Raw genomic sequence first — 13,950 nt, 5'->3', positions numbered from 1 at the left:
CCTCTCTTCTCTTTCCTTGCCCTATGTTTATATATGTGTATCCCATCCTTTCACAGATACCAATGTTTGTTTATTGGAGCTTTATGGTAAGTCTTGAACAATAGGATGAATCTTTTTCAAAACTGTTTTTCCTATAAACCCCTTTGCTTTTCCATATAAATTTTAGAACCAGTTGTCAGTTTCTATTAAAAAAAAAAAACAACACTGCTGAGATTTGATTGGGATAGTGTTGGATCTGTAGATCAATTTGGGGAGAATTGGCATCTTTAAAAAATCTTTATTTCCATTTTATTTAGATTGACATATTCCTATTCCATAAAATTCACCATTTTAAAATGTAAAATTCGGTAGTTTTTAGTATATTCACTAGCTTCTACAACTTTCTCCAGTTTCAGAACATTTTTGTCACTGTTAGAGCCCCATACTCCTTAGTAGTCACTCTTCCTTCTCTGCCCTCCTCCTCTCCCTCCCTCCTGCTCCCCTCCTCCCCAATTCCTTCTGCTTGCCTCTGGCAACAACTAATCTGCTTTCTGTTTCTATAGATTTGCCTACTCTGATGTTTTGTACTAATGGAATCATGTAATTATGTGGTTTATTATGTCTGGCTTCTTTCATTCAGCATATTTTCAAAGTTCATTCGTGTCATAGCATATATCAGGACTGTATTCCTTTTATTCCTTTTTATGGGTAAATAACATCCCATTGTATGGACTGGTCACATTGTGTTTATCCATTTTAAGTGATGGACATTTGAGTTGTTCTACTTTTTGGCTATTACGAATAATGCCTTTATGAACGTGCCTGTGCAATTTTTTGTATTGTAATTTATCTTGTATTATATTGTAATTTATCTTGGCTTTACAAACCTAGGAGTAGAATTTCAGAATCATATTTTAAATGTATATTTAACTTTTTGAGGAAATGTCAAACTTTTTCAAAGATGCTGTAACATTTACGTTCACACCAGCAATCAGCAATGCGTAAGCACTCCAGTCACTACACATCCTTGCTAACACTTGTTTTCTGGTTTTTGTTTGTTTTTTATATTATAGCTGTCCTTGTGGTAGGAAGTGGTGTCTCACTGTGGTATTGATTGTCATTTTCCTGTTGACTAGTGATGCTGAACATCTTTTCATGTGCTTATTGGCTATTTGTATATCTTCTGTGGAAAAATGCCTTTTCAGATTCCTTGCCCATTTTTTAATTGAGTAGTTTGCTCTTTCTATTGTTGAGTTGTAAGAGTTCTTTTATATTCTGGGCACTAAACAGAGATAAGCTTGGTATAAATTTTTTGCCATTTGCTGGGTTGTCTTTTCCCTTTCTTGGTGGTGCATGCCTTTGTTTGACACAGAAAAGTTTTTAATTTTGTGAAGTCCAATTCATCTATGTTTTCTTTTATTGCTTGTGCTGAAAGTCAGAAATAGTTGCCTAATCCCAGGCCACGAAGATTTACACCTATTGTTTTCTCCTAAGAACTTTGTTATTGTAAGTCTTATATTTAGGTCTTGCACTCATTTTCAGTTAACTTTAGTATGTGGTGTGAAACAGGGTTCAGATTCATTCTTGTGCATGGAGCTATCTGCTTGTTACAGCATCACTTCCTACAAAAACTGTTCTTTTCCTATTGAATGGTCTTTGCACCCTAGTCTGGACTCTCAATTCCGATTCGTTGATCTCTGTGTTATAGTCTTACGCCAATGCCACAGTCTTCAACTCTGAAGACTGGCACAGGTTTGAAATTGGCAAGGATGAGTCCTCCAACTTTGTTCTTTTTGAAGATTGTTTTTGGATGTTTTGTGTTTTTTTGTTTTGCATTTCTATAAGAATTTTAGGATTGGCCTGCCCATTTCTAGAAATAAAGGCAGATTTTACACTGATGACCTTGAATCTGTAGGTAAATTGGGCAGAATTGCCATGTTAACAATAAGAAGTCTTTCCATCTGGAACATGGGATAGCTTTATACTTACTTGACTCTTAAGTAATTTCTTTCAGAAATCTTTTGTAGTTTTCAGAATGCAAGTGTTACATTTTTATTAAACTTATTTCTAAGTATTTTTGTCATTCTCCATGCTTTTATAAGTGTAATTATTTTCTTAATTTCATTTTCCCCCCCCTTTGGAGAGAGGGCCTTGCTGTGTCCTCCAGGCTGGAGTGCAGCAGGAGGATCACAGCTGACTGCAGCCTCAAACTCCCGGGATCAAGCAATCCTTCTGCCTCAGTGTCTCAGAGTGCTAGGATTACGCCCCCTTTTATCACTTCTTTTCATATTCACCTTTCCCCTGTGGCTTTTTACTATAAACTACAATAAACATCCAGAGTACAGCACAGAGAAACAAAGAGAGGTAAACTATGAAAGAGAGGATGTGAGACTTGGAGAAAGATTGATAAGTTATAACAGGGAATTTGTTGGTTTTCCAGAAAGAGACAAGTGGGCAGATGTGGTATTTGGAGGGAGAATGGCTAATGGTTTTCCAGGACTGATGAAAACCACCAATTGACAGTCTCACAAACCCTAGCAAATACCAACCAGGTGAAATGAAAAGAAATCTATGTCTGGATGTACCCTGGTGAAACTCTAGAACCCTGAAGATGAGTAAAAGATTTTAACAGAGTGAAAAGGCCTTACCTTCAGAGGAGAGCATTAAGGTGGACACCACTCTCAATAGCACCAATAGAAGTGGGCTGAGAGATAACTTTAAAAAAGCATTCCATACTTGATGAATATATTAATATCTTTCAGGAATAAGAGAATAATAAACACATTTTCCTATAAGCAAAATGGAGATAATTTGATGCCTATAGGCCTTTATTAAAAACTTTTTTTTTTTTTTTTGGAGATAGTCTCACTACTTCATTCAGGTTGGTTTGGTGTACAGTGGCTATTCAGAGTCACAGTTATTAGCATACTATAGCTTGATACTCCTGGCTTCAAGCAATCCTCCCTCCTCAGCCTTCCAAGTACCTGGGATGACAGGCTTGTGCTACTGCTGATGCCGGAGTTTCCCTTCAGTAGGTTCTTGGTTTTGGTGATTCGGAGAATGAATCCATGGACCACGGATTAGTGGTAAGACAGGATTTATTTACAGGAAAAAAGAATACAAAAACGCCAAAGCCCCTGGCAGAGAGAACCCAGTGGGGTGGGGGGTGGGGGGCTCTCTTGCTCCCCCTTTCTGCCTCTCTCTGGGCTCTTTGCTCAGGGGTATATTTCATAATTTGGGGTTATTTAGGCAGAACTCAATTGTTACATTTAGCTGGATCCTCTAAAGTTATGTTCAGCCAGAATTAGCAGCATGGGGCCTGAACTCAGTTAATGAATGGCTACAATCCCTTTCTTTCTGGCCTAGGAAATTTACATGAAATTGACCAGGCCATGAAATTGGCCAGGCCTAGAAAAGGTGGGGTTTGGGGTTCAGCCTGCAGTGCAAGGGGAGGGAGACCAAAGGTGCTGGTGTTTCAGTTGTCTGGCTCATCCGGCCACTGGAGCCTCCTACAGTGCACCACCACCGCAACAACATAGCCAGGGCTAAGGCGGCAGGTCCTCCAGCTTACTCAGCTGGCTAGGGTGCCACCTGTCCTGTACCACTGCGCCTATTAAAAGCATTTTTAGTGCCAGACACCATGGCTTGTGCCTATAGGCCTAGCACTTTGGGAGGCTGAGGTGGGAGGATCACTTGAGGCTAGGAATTTGAGACCACCCTGGGCAACATAACAAGACCCAGAATCTACAAGATAAATACATACATACATATATATATATACATTTATATATATATAAAAATTAGCCGGGCATAGTGGTGCCTGTAGTCCCAGCTGCTGGGGAGGCTAAGGCAGGAGGAATGCTTGAGTCCAGGAGTTTGATGTAGCTGTGAGCTATGATGATGCTACTACACTCCAGCATGGGTGACTAAGTGAAACCCTGTCTCTAAAAACAAACAAAAATGTCTAAATTATCTATTTGAGGAGGAAAGAAAATTGTCTTATTTGGAAAGTCCAAGATTTAAGAAGGAATTATAAGCAAGTTGTATGCATGTGGGTAAATCTAAACATGAATTAATGTTTAAAGCAGGGGTGTTCAGCCTGTGGCCCATAGGCCACATGCTGATTTTGTAAGGACTTTTTTTGTTTATCTGTGGTACTAGGAACAGTTTTTTGCTAATCACCTTTCATTGGTGCTTATATATTTAATGTTTAGCCCAAGACAACCCTTATTCTTCCAATGTGCAGCAGAGATTTAGAAAAGTTGGACACCCCTGGTTTACAGCTACAAGGCAAGCCAAGAGCAATCACTCACACCTGTACTATCAGGACTTTGGGAGGCTGATACATGAAGGATCGCTTGAGACCAGGAGTTTGAGACCAGCCTTGGAAATATAGGGAGCCCCCATCTCTACAAAAAATAATAAAAAAAAAATAGCCAGACATCGTGGGGTACACCTGTTGTCCCAGCTACTTAGGAGGCTGAGGCAGGAGGATCACTTGAACCCAGGAGTTTGAGGTTGCAGTGAGCTGTGATCATACCACCGTACTTCTGCCTGCATGACAGAGTGAAACCTTGTCTTAAAATAAAGGCACAAGGCAAATGTGTCCCGAGTAAACAGCAAATGGTACAACTGAAATAAATGACTTTAAGTCATGTCAGTAGAAAGAGAGCAGAATTCCAGATCCTGGGATTGTGTAGGTAGTTTATGAGGACATTATACTCTGATAAGTTAGGGACTTACATAATAAATTCTAGTGTAAAAAGAAAAACATGTATAAAGAAGTAGGGAGAAAAATCTAAAAGAAGGCAAAAAAGGAGACTTCAAGGAAATATAGGAAGATAAGAAAAGTGAAAACGACATAAAATAGTGAATAAATCCAGATATATTAGAAATTTCTACAAATATTAATGGACTAGATGATTTTGTAAGTTCCCATTGAAAGAACTGTCATTCAGAACTCCACTGTCCTTTACTGTTTGGTGGTATTGTGTTGAACTTGTTAAGGTTCTCTCTTCATGCGTAGATTTTCTAAATTTAATTAGGACATTCATTGGGTCCTTTCACTCTAAGACTTAATTTCATCAACTCAGGGAATTTTAATCTGCCACATCTTTGAATTTTATTTTATTTCTTCCTACATCTGTGTTCCCTCCTTGTGTTCTTCGTGTCTTTGCTACTCTCTCCTTTTCCTTTGTCTGCTTCGTCTTCTAACTTTCTACTTTGCTCTCGAGCTGGGTCTCTTCTACCTTTCAGTTCACATACTAGGGTTTTGTCTTGGCAGTATTTTTTTTCTTCTCATGGTGTTGACATGCTCTTCTCTTGTGAATGGTAGAGGTGGCCCTCACCATGACCATATAAATTAATGCTAATTGTTCACTTTATGTGTTTTCAGATGACCATTCCTACTTTGAGTTTGGTGTCTCTTTTCATCTCATTGGTTTTCCTCAAATATTGTCTGTTAGTTGATGAGGTTTACTTTCCAAAAAGCCTCTAGCTCTTTCACTGGGTGTTGGTTATTTCACTGTAGCCTGTCAGGGGGTTATGGTGGGCGAGTCTGCTGTGAGAGTACTCCTGTGAGGGCATGGGCTGTGCCCCGCCTCACTGGATGCTGTAACTGCCTGAGGAGCCACCAGCCCTCCCCATCTCTGCTGCCCTTTCCGGGAAGATGGAGGACCTGCCTCCACATGCGCTCCGTCCCCGTTCCTACTTCCAGGCTGTATCTGTTCCCCTCTATTTGACCTTCCCTGTGGCGTGCACTGTCATCCTGAAAGAAGCTTGGGTTTTGTATTCTAGTTTTTTTTTTACGATTGTTTCTCCATAGATTTCACCCCTTCTGCTTCCTTTTTACAGGGTGTCTCCAAAGCTGCCATACATAGGAAAATGTGAAAATTGTAGCTAAATTACCTTTATTTACAAAATATTCATTATAAAATTTTACAAATAGGTGGCCAACATGTAGAGAATATTTTGTAAATATTTTGTAAAACTTTATAATGAATATTTTGTAAATAAAGGTATATTAAGCTGTAGTTTTTTCTATATATGGTGGCTTTGGGGATACCCTGTGTATTTGTTTTCTATTTCTGTGTAATGAATTAACAGGTTACTGAAACTGAGTGGCTTAAAGCAACAAATATGTATTGTCTCATAGTTTTTATGGGTCAGAAATTCAGGAGTGGTTTTGGCTTGAGGGTTTCTCTTGAGGTTGCACAGGGGAAGGCTTGTCTGGGGCCATAGGGCCAGACCAGGTGGTGGTTTTGCAGGGTTGTGTGAATGTCCATATGGCACAGCAGCTCCTGTTCCCTGAACGAGTGACCCAAGAGAGCAAGAGTCACAGTGCCCATGTCCTATGCCCATGTCCTAGTCTGTCACACCTTGACCCTTCCATGTACTGTTCTTTCCATAAGCATGACTGTGGTAGGCCACCCCTAGGGAGGGGAATTATTCTCTTGAGTTTTTAAGGGAGAAATATCAGAAAATTTATGGGCATACTGGAAGGATTTTCTCCTGGTCTGATGGAAGGAAGGGCTCGTGAATTTTATTCTGCCACATCTTTGTGGCATTCCCATTGTCCTGTTGTCTGGGCTGACCAAAGATCTTCCAAGAGGTTGTAGAGCCTTGGCTTTTCTGTATCACAACTTCCGTGGTGATTTTCATTGTCTTTTCTTTTGGATAGATTTTTTTCTAGGTAATTTAACTTTAAGAGATAGAATGTGTCTAAATCCTTTAGTATTTGCTTGCTTATTGCAGAGTTTGGCATCTCGAAATCCCATGGGGTCAATCTTATCCAGACAGTCCTGCAGCAGGCTCCGGTGTAGCCTGCAGTGCCGTGGTCTCCTGGTTTCTACTGCTGTTGCTGTGAGGTCAATGTTTCTGGCTTGGGTGTTGCCTAGGAAGATTGTTTACTCAGTGTCCACTCAGCTCCTCTGTGGAGCTGCCTGCTGAGAGGTCTCATGTGCTCCTCCCATTGGGGGGCAGGAAGTAGCACCACAGTCCCATCCAAGGGCACATGGTGACATGTGGGACTGCACCAAAGGCACCAGCTTGGTTACTTTTTCCTTTATTTTTTCCTTCCTTTTCCTTTCTTCCTCTAAACTATTGTTACTAGAATTTCCTCTCCAATAGGAAGGAAATAGGCCCTTGGTCTCGGGGATTCGAAGAATGAATCCATCGACCACAGATCAGTGGCATGACAGGATTTATTTTACAGAAAGGAAAATAGAGATAGCACCAGAGCTTCTAGCAGAGGGAAAAAACCCAAGTCGGAAAAAAATCTCCCCGTGGGTCCTTTGTCTAGGGATATACACACCATCCCAACAAATGAATGGATACAGTCCCTTCTGCTCCAGACAAAATGTCAGTGAATTCCCAGGCCTAGGAAACTTATGTAAAACTGACCAGGCCTGGGATGGGGAGATTCCCTATTCAGGGGCAAGTGCAAAGGGAGGGAGACAGAGATGCTACAGCGATGCTTCCAGAGCTGGCAATATGGAGGTGTCTCCCCAGTAGTTGTTTGGCTTCTCAGGCTACTAGAGCCTCTTATGGCTCCCCGTGCCTACCCTCCAACCCTCTGGCCCTTCTGCCCTTTGCTGCACCAACACCCCCTCCCCCCCGGTTGTAGACACAGAGGCACGGCAGGTCCTCTGTCAGCTCAGGTTGAGCTGGCTGGGGTGCCACCCACCCTGTATCACTATCTCTGTGTAATGGGTAGAAGGAGGCAAAATAACCACGGAGAGTAGGTGTCCTTGATGGCCTGTAGGAGAAGAGGACTGAGAAGAGGACTGGCAGTGGGTGTGGTGGGGAGGTGGTACCATGGTCAGGAGGCAGCACCCACGGTAGGTGGCACCTGGCAGGGAGTGGAACTGCAGCAAAGAGGTGGTGCTCATCAGGGAGCCACCGGCGAGGTGGCTCTCAGCAGGGAGCTGGTAGGGAGGTCGTGGGGGAAGTGGCACTCACTGGAGAGCTGGCAGGAGCCACACTGCGCCTTCCCTGCTGCAGCTGCCCTTGGTGTTTCATCAGTGACCTGGCAGGGTCACTTGCTGTGTATGGACATCCATGCTGCACACGGGGCAGTTGGTCACACGATCACCTTTGCCCTTCTCTTCTTAGGACTGCTCAGGATACTCTCCTTCCTCCTAGGCTGTCATGGCTGTTGGAGCTGGGTCCCAGGCTGCTTTGCTGTGGTCTAGCTCTAGCAGCTCATAGTCTGCTCACGGATAGTGAGGCTTGATCTTGTCTCCACTAAATGATTGATTTGTTTTCTAATAACACATATAGTGTGTTTAATGGATTACGTGGCTTTTCTTATTGAAACTACAGAAAAAATGGCTTCATTGTTGGGCCTGTGAAATTTTGTCGCTCCTAAGCCACCTCCTTTCCATTTCTTATTGAGATAATTGCTTCTGTGATACAAACTTCAATGAACGTAAACTTGTTACAGCAGAAGCAGCAGCTGTCCAGTAGTGACCTGCCATGTGCAGGGCTCTGGCTGCCCTGCACCTGGCTGCCCACAGGGAGTGCCCTGAGACTGGGGAGGGGGAGGCGGTGGGCGGAGCAGCATGGCCTGCAGTTTTCTGGAGGTGGCAGGGGGATGTAGCCATGATACATGTGGAACACAGAGTTGCCAACTCAAGGCTATTTCCATGCTGTTAATTTACAAGATCATAGAATGTAGAAAATGCTTGAAAATGTTAGTTTTCAGTTTGCCACATTCTATTGGTGTCACCCTTGTGTGTTTGCTCAGTGATAATTACAGTGTGGAGACACATGTAAGCTTCCTGGGAACAGGGTGGGGCTGCCAGAGGTGCTGTGCTCCTGGGGCTGGGGAGGTGGGCTCAGAGGCCTTAGAGCTTCGAGGAAGGGTCAGTGGAGGCCCAGGGAGTGAAGCCCTTTTAGGGGAAGGTGAGGAGTAGACCAAGAGCCAAGAACCTATGACTTGTGGGGGCAGGCAGACCAGGCACCAGGCAACCCCCAGGGTTACTGGGATGTCCATAGTGAGAGGAGGAGGAGCAGCAGGCAGGTCCCAGGAAACCTACATCCTCAGGTTAGGGTGACCCTTTGGCCAGTTGAAGTAAGGTAATAGATTTTTGTGATAACAATTACAGTTCTGAAGGAGAATTGGTAGAAATAACAGGTTAAAACTGGAGGCTAGCACAAATCAACAGTGAAAGTCCATAGTTCTCAACAGTCTACAGTGCCATTGGAGAGCTGTGAGAGCACCTTCTCCAGCCAGGCCTCAGACCCTAGGATTCAGCACTGCCCCTCTCAGTCCTTGAAGGGCCCCTGGGTGGGCTGGGCACTCAGGACTCTTCAGTGCCGGGCTGGGGTCTTGCCTTCTTGGCTCTTCTACTGTCTGCCGGCCTAGGTCCCAGCGTGGTCCGGGGCTTGTCGTCCACCTTCCACCTTCTGGGCTGGGCCCTGGAGGATGTATACCCACCCTGCAAGGGCACAGACTTCAGCTTTGAGCAGTGGGGACTTCCATGGGAAGGCTGCCCTCCACCAAGGTACGGGGTGATACAGAATAAGAAAAGGAATAAATCATTCATCCTGGACAAGGGCTGGTGATATTCCTGTTCCTATTGCTGAGAGGGGAGGCTTGGCCCCCCTCCGTCTGGTGATTGTGCTGGGGAGCAGCGTGTGGGGCTGCTGGGAACTCTGACGGGGAGTAGGGTGGCAGTGCTAATGGTGAATGATGGTGGGTGTAACTTATTATGCCTTTAAAATCTGAGAATGTCGTGCCCCTCTTCTGCTACCCTCTCTTTACAGTGCCCATGTGGAAGTCCACACTGCGCTGTCCTCCATAGAGTCATAGTCTCAGGCTGAGGACAGGCTGGCGGCAGCAGCTCCTGCTAACCTCAGTTCTGTGTCCTGAGTCATGTCCCCCAAATTGCATATGATAAGCTCTAATCTCCAGGATGGCTGTTTGGAGACAGGGCCAGGGGGAGATGCCAAAGGTTAAATGAAGTCCTAAAGTGGGGCCCTAACCTGACAGGACCATGGCCTCATAAGAAAAGGAAGAGACGCCTGAGTTCTCTCTCTCCCCAAGAAGGTGGCTATCTGCAAACCAGGAAGAGCCCTCACTGGCACCCTGATCTTGGACGTGCAGCCTCCGGAACTGGGAGATTCAGCATCTGCTCTAGGGCCCTGTGCTGTGCTGTCCCCTCAGGGCAGCCAAGCAGACCAAGACACTGGAAAGGCTAGAGGGAGGAGGCTGATTCCTTGCAGCACGAATGGTGTGTGATCACCAGGGCTATGCCTAACCTGAGGAAGTCTCTCCTGCCACCTTTGGACCTCACAGCTGATAAACGTGATTACTTAGAGCTGATCCTTCTTTTGTAAACCTGATGGGAAAGCTGACATGTAATTAACAACCACAACAAGAATATCATTACCGTGTGTCAGGCACCAATTAAACACACATAGACACACACACGTGCACACACACAATACTCATTTTTGCTCCTATAGCAGCCTTGGGGGGTGGTCACTTCCTCTGCTGTGGTGTTGAGTCCTGACTCATGTGACGTGCCCCTGCCATGTCAGAGCACGGTCCAGTGCTATCCACTGAGGGCTCCTTGGTGCTGTGTAGCCCTGATGTATCTCTCATTCCAGAACATTCTTATTGCCCAAAAGTAAAGCCCTGTGCCTATTAAGCAGTTCACCCCTCCTCCCTGCCCCAGCCCTTGGCAATCACCTGAATATCTCATTTAAATGTAACTGTATGGCCTCTTGTGTCTGCTTTTTTCACTCAGCATCACATTTTTGACATTTGTCCACATCCTAACGTGTATCAGAACTTCACTCCTTTCTGTGGTTGAATACTATTCCATCATGTGCTCGTAGATACACCACAGTTTTAGTCCATTTTTCTGTTGAGGGACATTTGAGTTTTTTCTGTCTTGTGGCTATTGTGAGTAGTGCTGCCATGAACATTCTTGCTTTTGTTTGGACACCTGGTCCTGGTTCCTTAGGAGTGGAGCTGCCCGGCCCTGTGGTAACACCACATAGAACATACTGAGGAACCACCAGGCTAACTCCATGGCAGCTGCCCCATGGTGCCCCACTTGCCTCCCACAGGATGGCCCTGCAGGGCAGAGGCAGCTCTGTGTGTCCGGAGCCACCAGAGGGCTCCTGCTCCCACTCCAGTGCCTGTTACTCCCTGGGCATCTTGACGTAAGCTGGAGAGGAGGGAGGCCTGTGTGAGTGAATAGTGCCATAAGGGGGGCACAGACTCTCCTGAATGAGCTCCAGTAAGTGAGCTTTTTGCCTGCCTGCCAGAGAAGGGGACCAGCGTGCTCCCCATGGTGGCTTGAGGCTTCTTGCCTGCCCAAACTGTGGCTTTCACCTGTAAGTGGCTTGCACCCTCCCAGCTACACTGGGATACTTGGTGTGGTGATGTTGCCTTCTCTGTCTTTGGAAGGGGGATTCCCCCCGGCTGTGCAGTGCCCTTTGTGTGTGTGTCCTGCAGTGGGGCTCAGAGGGGCCGAGTTGTCTGCTTCGCTGGTGCTCACGCGCTGGTGACAATTCTGCCCTCACCCTCCTCGCTCTCTGCAGCAGAACCACTTAGTCAGGGGGTTCTCTGGAGCTGGCAGACTCTCACTTCTGTTCTATTGTGTTAACACTTGACTTTGCTTTTAGTTACATGATTTCCTGAAGGCATTTCAATTCCACAGTGAAAATCATAGCAGAATTCTTGTTACCAGCCTCAGACTGTGGGCTGTAATCATGGTTTTTTATGGGTGGCAAAGCAGATATATCTGAGGGGAGATTTATTCAAATTTTCTAGTCTGTCATTATCACATTTTGGTGTGATAGTTTCTTGATAATTCAACTTGATTTAGCATAATATAGCAGTGTCACTTTTATAAATTATAGAGATTTAAATTTGTTTAATGAGGAAGCGTTGAAGACTACTCAGAGTGCTCCTGTTTAATGTGCATGTTGCACGGGAATCTAAACTCAGGATTCCACCTTGGTGTCTTTGTCTCTCTCTACCAACCTGCTCCCCCAGGCATGGCCTGCCTGTGGTGGAGCTGGTGGGAGGCAAGTTTGTGCCTCTCTTTCAGGAAGAAGAGGCCTCTGCTCCTCTGCCTAGGTGTCTGTGGAATTGTCACAGGAAGGGTAGGTGAGGCTGTGTGTGGTGTCAGCCCTAGGCGCCTGTGCTGCCCTCGTGTTCCCCCACTCGGGCACTCATTGGGCCTCCACTGAGGGCCACGGGTGCTATGGATTTGTTTCTCCACAGCACTCTCCTGTACTTACCTGCAATTTGAATTGAGTGGGAGTTTTCTACATGGAGAGAAAGTTGTAAGACCTCGTTCTTCTGCGGCTAGTGCCGCAGAACTGCACCTGCAGTTCAGGCTGACAGACGATGCGACGTTCAGGAGGAGCTGTGGCTGCATGGCTGGCTGTTGCTGGATCCCTGGCATCTGAGAAGTGGAGGGAGGGTTGTGTGGTGGGGGCTATGCTGTGGTCCTCAGAATCACCCTCCTGGAAGGTGCTGTGTTCCTGTCAGCAAAGGAGGGGGCTGGTGTTTTGGCAGTCAGGTGCCTTCTGCAGAACTCCAGGCTGGGCACAGGGTGGCTGCCTCTGCTCCAACCTGGTTGGGAGATCTCTCCGGGGTCCCCAGTCCTGCCTTTGCTATGCAGGGCTGTCACCCTGGTTGGTGGCCTTTCTATGTACAGGCTGCTTTGGTGTAACTGGTGTGCGATGTTCAGGGAGGGAAATGGTGATAGAAATGTGAAATACAGCTCAGTGGATCTTTAATTCATCCAGGAGAATCCACATCTCTTTACTAGGGACAATAAACTTTATTTTGAAGTCTGTGGGAAGCTCAAGATGGAAAAAGAACTTTTCCATATCATTGTACAGCCTGTAGAGGTCTCCTGTAAGCCCTGTGGGTAGGTGGTTCTCACCACAGCGGGGCGTGGCTCACACAGAAAGGTCATCAGGCAGCTGGCAGCTTCAGGAAGGCAGAGGGCAGCCTGGCCTGCCCAGTGGATGGCATGTCAAATACTGAGGCCCCAGAAGAGGCCCTGGCTCTCCAGCTGACAGATCACATATACAAGAAAAGATTAAGAATATGGACAGTAAATGAGCAAAGTAATGGCTGATTTAGTAATTTTAATAATTGTTTCATCTTGACTGTTGGACATCTTGTGGACCCCAACCTGGGACAGTGGTCAGCAAAGGAGATGGCACTGAGGAAATAAACATAAACCTGTATCAAACTTAGTGCATAAAACCTGAAGTCTGTAAGGGCATACACTATTTCATGTGCCAAGTAGCAGCATGAAAACTATGCAGCATCTGTCCTGTTTCCCGGTATCTTTTATTGGGTATGTAACAGAGTATGCACGCAAGAATGCACAGTAGTCAGTAGTCAGCAGTCAAGGTTAAGAAGGAGAGAGGGGAGATTATAGCCCCTAGGAAGGTTGAATAAAGGGTACGAAAGGACACAGGGTGATGGAACATCTGAAGTGGACAGATAACAGTGCAGCAGGAGAGAGGGGGGACAGCAAGTCTCTCAGCTGCCTACACTGCTGATTTCCCCATGCAGGGATAGTCTTAGACATTCCCCTGACTGGGCACTTTACCCTGAGTTGGAAGGTCCATGAGGAATCCAGCCTGCCTGCCTCCCAGACATGATTATACTCTAGACTTCATATTTTCCCTGAAAGTATAACTTTTGTGGAAGAGGTCAGTCAGATGTCTGAACTGTATTTTTCTCGAATCCCTTTCCTCGCAGTTTTTCCGGTGAATTTCTACTTCTGCCCACCTCTCATCTGTGCCCTGAAAACCTTGCTGAAAGTTCATTCTCATCTCTGTTTTCCCAGGATTGCAACTAAAGATGAAGGAGGCGAAGCAGTGGAGTTAGTCCTTTGAAGATGCCTCTTTCATCTGCCTGGTTGCTATCTCACAGGCGTGCCTAGTGGATGGCAGAAATACTTCCTCTCCCTCCAACTTTGTTAT

At 45.6% G+C, this 13,950-nt stretch overlaps 1 protein-coding gene across 5 annotated transcripts in view; it reads left to right on the top strand.

Moving 5' to 3' along the window:
- Positions 1-13,950, top strand: part of PCBP3 (poly(rC) binding protein 3) — a 273,796-nt gene that overhangs the window by 140,834 nt on the left and 119,012 nt on the right. The window lies entirely within an intron of this gene.

Source organism: Nycticebus coucang, chromosome 16, assembly GCF_027406575.1.
Source record: "Nycticebus coucang isolate mNycCou1 chromosome 16, mNycCou1.pri, whole genome shotgun sequence".
NCBI lineage: Eukaryota > Metazoa > Chordata > Mammalia > Primates > Lorisidae > Nycticebus > Nycticebus coucang.
This window is presented reverse-complemented; position numbering and strand designations above follow the sequence as displayed.